Here is a 5,350-nt window from a genome sequence, read left to right as displayed (position 1 = left end):
ATATATATATATATATAAAAGCGCCCTTTATATACAGAGATGACTGTCTTCTAATTGTTAATGATAGTTATACTCATTCAACATATGAACAGTTATCATATCTGTATCTCTATATATCTAGCTGGACATCCTTCCTAATGTCAACCACTTTACAGTGTGAACTCGTTTTTTTTTTTCCATGTTACCTGCACTTTTGACGTCGCCATGCAGCTTGCAGATCTACAAACCTTGGGTGGGTGGGGAGGTCTGCATCATGCTAGTGGATGATGTAATTGAGCTATGAGAATTAGGGTAAGGTGTAGGTTCATGTTAGGATCTGCATAGCTATGCACTTTTAGGGGGAAGGGGCAAGGAGAAAATGAACAATGGGAGCTGTGAGAGATAGATAATGACATTGAGGTGCTTAGATGGCCCATAGGGCACAAGGTGTGTTGAAGAATCAGCTTGCAAGATTGTATGGGAAGGAGAATGAGGAGATGGAAGGTTGGGGTGAGAAGCAGACTGCCAGAATGGGTAGGATTGAAGGGTAGATGAGCAAGGAGCCATAAGTTAGGTGAGATAGAGGGATGCAGATGAGTAGTAGGGTGCAAACAGTAGAAGTAGTAAAGATGATACAGTTGTTGAGGGGAGGACAAAAGTGAAGGATAATATGGTTGGTAGTCTGCAGGAACAAGGGGACAGGGTGAATAGACAGGCCTACTGCATAGGAGGTGGGTTTCCCAACACTTGTCACCCAGATTCATCCATATAACGTAGGATAGCACTGGATCCCCTACACAACCTATCCCATTACTCTTACTACTATGTCCCTCACTTTCTCACTAACATCTGACGCTAATCCCTCTTGCACTTAGTACTCACTGTAAAGTGGTTGGGGTTAGGTAGGGCATCTGACTGCAGAAACCATGCCAAAGTTGACATTGAAGCTTCAGGTAGTCATCTAATCTGTTGGATCTTGTCAAACTGTCCAACTCATGGCAGCATGGAAAGCAGACATGAAATAATGGTGATGATGTATATATTGTCATTAATGCAGCTGTTTCTTGTATCTGAGAATTTCAATTTCCTCCTAATTGAATGAGTCCTTCAAGTTAATAGCATTAATGACAGAAAAAGCCAAATCTTGCATGAAACAGTCAGAACCAAAGAATGCAAATATAAAATTGGTGGAGAACATGAATGCCATTGTTGTTGCTTCTTGCAGGCTTTAAATTTTTCTTCAGATTTTCTTCTTTTGACTTCAGTAAGGTCAGTTTTAGCAGAGATGGCATGACACTAGATGGAATGGATCTGGGCTTCATACTCCCATTTATTTGTCTCAATTCCAGCTATTCTGGAACTTGGCCTTAGTTGGTTTTTGCAATATGGATAGGACATCATTGTGATCTTTTCCCAGCACATAATTCATACACACACACATTTCTTATACATATATATATATATATATATATATATATATGACAAAATAAGATGTCAAAGGAATAAATGGTAATCTGAACTTCATTTGCTTATAGCTGTTCCTGCTATAAGATGCAGTGGGCTCTAGGGCTCTATTAAAACTATAAGTTGTTACTCAAGCACTCAACTATGAGTTCACTGCATTGTATAGCAGAAAACAGCTATAAGCGAATGAAGTTCTTAAGATATTCATTTATTCTTTTGTCATCTTATTTTCTTATTATTGCTCTTTGCTTAACTAATGCTTTATTCTGAAGCATACATATATTGAGTTACACATCAGGTTATTAATCTTGTTATGCCTGAGTGAAATACATATATATATATATATATATATAATTTCTGTTTTAAAACACTAGATCTCAAAGTAAATGAGCAAATGATAACGCATTAAATTATAATATGTAAATTTTAGGTAAAAAATCCCTATGGATTCTAGGTCTATCCTACTGCATTCGGATAGACCAGGAATCATGTGGTTTTCCAAAGTGACGTACCTATCCCTAACAGCATGCATATGTATATCTACATATATTTCTCTGTTCACAGTATACCTACCTGCTAGCCTACTGCCTAACTCCCTGCCTATTTACATACACAGATATGTATGAACAAGCACATGCACACGCACGCACGCACGCGCGCGCGCGCGCGCACACACACACACACACACACACACACACACACACACACACACACACACTGGCACATACATTTGAAATCAGTACAAGTTATGAAATTAAGCAAGATAAGAGAGTTTCATGCATAGCTTCCACAAAACTCTTGGCCCCCTGAATCCCTTTGCAACTTCTGCTAAATAAATTTTTTTTTTTTTTTAAATGTATATATATAGGCGCTGGAGTGGCTGTGTGGTAAGTAGCTTGCTTACCAACCACATGGCTCTGGGTTCAGTCCCACTGCATGGCACCTTGGGCAAGTGTCTTTTACTATAGCCTCAGGCCGACCAAAACCATGTGAGTGGATTTGATAGATGGAAACTGAAAGAAATCCGTTGTCATGTAAAATGCACCATTTAGTGCGTGGCCGTTGCCAGTACCGCCAGACTGGCCTTCGTGACGGTGGCATGTAAAAACACCCATTACACTCTCAGAGTGGTTGGCATCTAGCTGTAGAAACTCTGCCAAATCAGATTGGAGCCTGGTGTAGCCATCTGGTTCACCAGTCCTCAGTCAAATCGTCCAACCCATGCTAGCATGGAAAGCGGACGTTAAATGATGATGATGATGATGATATATATGTATATATATGCTTGTGTGTGTGTGTGTGTGCGTGTGTGTGTGTTTGTGTGTCTGCGTATGTCTCCCCACTGTCTCTTGACAGCTGATGCTGGTGTGTTTACGTTTCCATAACTTAATGGTTCAGGAAAAGTAACTGGTAGAATAAGTACTAGGTTTACAAAGAATTAGTCCTGGGGTCAATTTGTTCGACTAAAGTGGTGCTCCAGCATGGCCACAGTCAAATGAGTGAAATACATAAAAGAATAAAAGAATAAGAATACCTTAGTATTGAGTTCTGTATATTCTGTACATCCTACCATATTTTATATATTCTTTCTTTTATTCTTTTACTTGTATCAATCGTTTGACTGTGACCATGCTGGAGCACCACCTTACAGAGTTTTAGTTGGAGAAATTGACCTCAGGACTTATTCTTTGTAAGCCTAATACTTACTCTATTGGTTTCTATTGCTGAACCACTAAGTTACAGTGGCGTAAATACACCAGCACTGGTTGTCAAGCGGTGATAGGTGGACAAACACAGACACAAAAATACACAAGCATAAATGCACACACACACACACACACACACAAAACACATTGTTGCTATTATGCAAAAGTGTCGTAAGTCCAATACGTTGCTTTTTCAGAAAGCAAAAAAATAATTTCACCATTCCATAGCAAAACCATTGTACAACACTTTGACAATTTTTGATATCTTGGCATCTGAAGCAACTGGAGATATGATAGTTTGACCTAAAGAACCAGCAATTGAAGCAAAAATAAATATTGAAAAAACAAACATATTTGGTCCACGATATATATAGAAAGTGTTTCTTCCAGTTTCCGTCTACCAAATCCACTCACAAGGCTTTGGTCAGCCTGAGGCGAAAGTAGAAGACGCTTGCCCAAGGTGCTACACAGTGGGACTGAACCTAGGACAATGTGGTTGAGAAGCAAACTTCTTTTATTCCATTAAATTGGTCATGGAGACCGTACACAGAGTAAGAAGCTCGTGGGCTGGACGTAGACAAAATGAGATGAAATGAAAACATAATTATAAAGATGAGAGGGATGTTGGCACCCACCGACCAACAAGCCCTTGAATACAATTTTTCCTTTACAATAAAAATATCAATACAAAAAAATCAAAAATATCAATACAATCAATAAGGTAAAAATCAAGATCAATCCTCCTCATCGGAGTCCCCAAGCAAGTTGACTTGCCGCCTGCAGACAACTCTGCACCGACAGGTCGGGGGCTGTGAAGAGGAAAGCAAATTCTTTCTTGTCAAAGGTTGCTATGACCCTTGACAAAATTTTGCGCTCTATTACATCCACAGTCACCTGCGGAGGCCATATTGGACTGCTGTGCAGTCCGAGTTCCTACGATCTCGGTCGCCCAGGCCGTCCAAAAATTCTCTCACTTCTTACCACACAGCCACATTTATATCTTTTATGTTTTATTTATTTCAGGCCGCTGGGCCCATTGCCTTGAAGAATTTTAACCAAATGAATTGACTCTAGTATTTATTATTTTTTAAACCTGGTACTCATTCAATTGATCTCTTTTCCCAAACCACTAAGTCATGTGGAGGTAAACACAGCAACTATGGTTGTCAAGGAGTGGTGGTGGGGTTTCTTTTAGTTTCTCTCTACAAAATCCACTCACACAGCTTTGGTCAATTGGAGGCTACAGTAAAAGACACTCACACAAGGTGCCACACAGTGAGACTGAACCAGGAAGCATGTGGTTGAGAAGGAAGCTTCTTACCACATTGCCATGTCTACACCTATGTATGTATGTATGTAGATTCCTTCTGGTCTCTTCAGTCTCGTGTCTAGTCCCAGAATGGCATCACAAAGCAAACAAAAATTGCTGTGTACCGTGTGTGTGTACTGACATCACCCCTTTACTCATGTGAGACATGGACCCTTTACAAATGTTATGTAAGGGTCTTTGAATGCTTTCATCAGAGATGTCTCAGACACATTCTGAATGTTGGCTGGACCTTAAAAACTCCAGACACAAAGGTCCTGAGGACAGCTGATATCTTGAGTATTGGGGCGATGGTGCACAAGCACCGGTTACGTTGCACTGGACACCTTATTTGAATGAAGGATAGCAGGATCCCTAAGTAGATGCTATACGGGGAACTTGTGAATGGAAGAGACCCCAGCAGAAACCAAGGCTGTGATTTAAGGACTGTGTCAAGTCTTCATTAAAGGCCTGTGATATGCAGGAGATTGACTGGGAGAACAATGCCTGTCATCGCCACAGATGGAGGAAGCAGGTTAAGGAGGGGAGTTGACACTTTTGAGAGAGCATGTATTCAGTATGAAGAACTTAAGCGAGCTGCTTGAAAGTGCACTGCTGGTGTAGTGAATGTGGAAAGCTTGGTCTGCAATGTTTGAAGTCATGTATGCTTCTCAAGAGTAGGGCTCATTAGCCACCAACGGAGCTGCAAGTGCAAAATATAAGTTAGTTCTAGAGCACACAATGTTTCTGAAGGTCAGCAATGGTCTACTTTGGTCACGAGTAGATGGCCATCATGTATGTATGTATGTATGTATGTATCTATATATATATGTGTGTGTGTGTGTATGTATATATCATCATCATCATCATCATCGTTTAACGTCCGCTTTCCATG

The sequence above is a fragment of the Octopus bimaculoides genome, chromosome 4, assembly GCF_001194135.2.
Source record: "Octopus bimaculoides isolate UCB-OBI-ISO-001 chromosome 4, ASM119413v2, whole genome shotgun sequence".
NCBI lineage: Eukaryota > Metazoa > Mollusca > Cephalopoda > Octopoda > Octopodidae > Octopus > Octopus bimaculoides.
The sequence above is the reverse complement of the archived record's forward strand: the minus strand, read 5'-3'. Positions refer to the sequence as shown.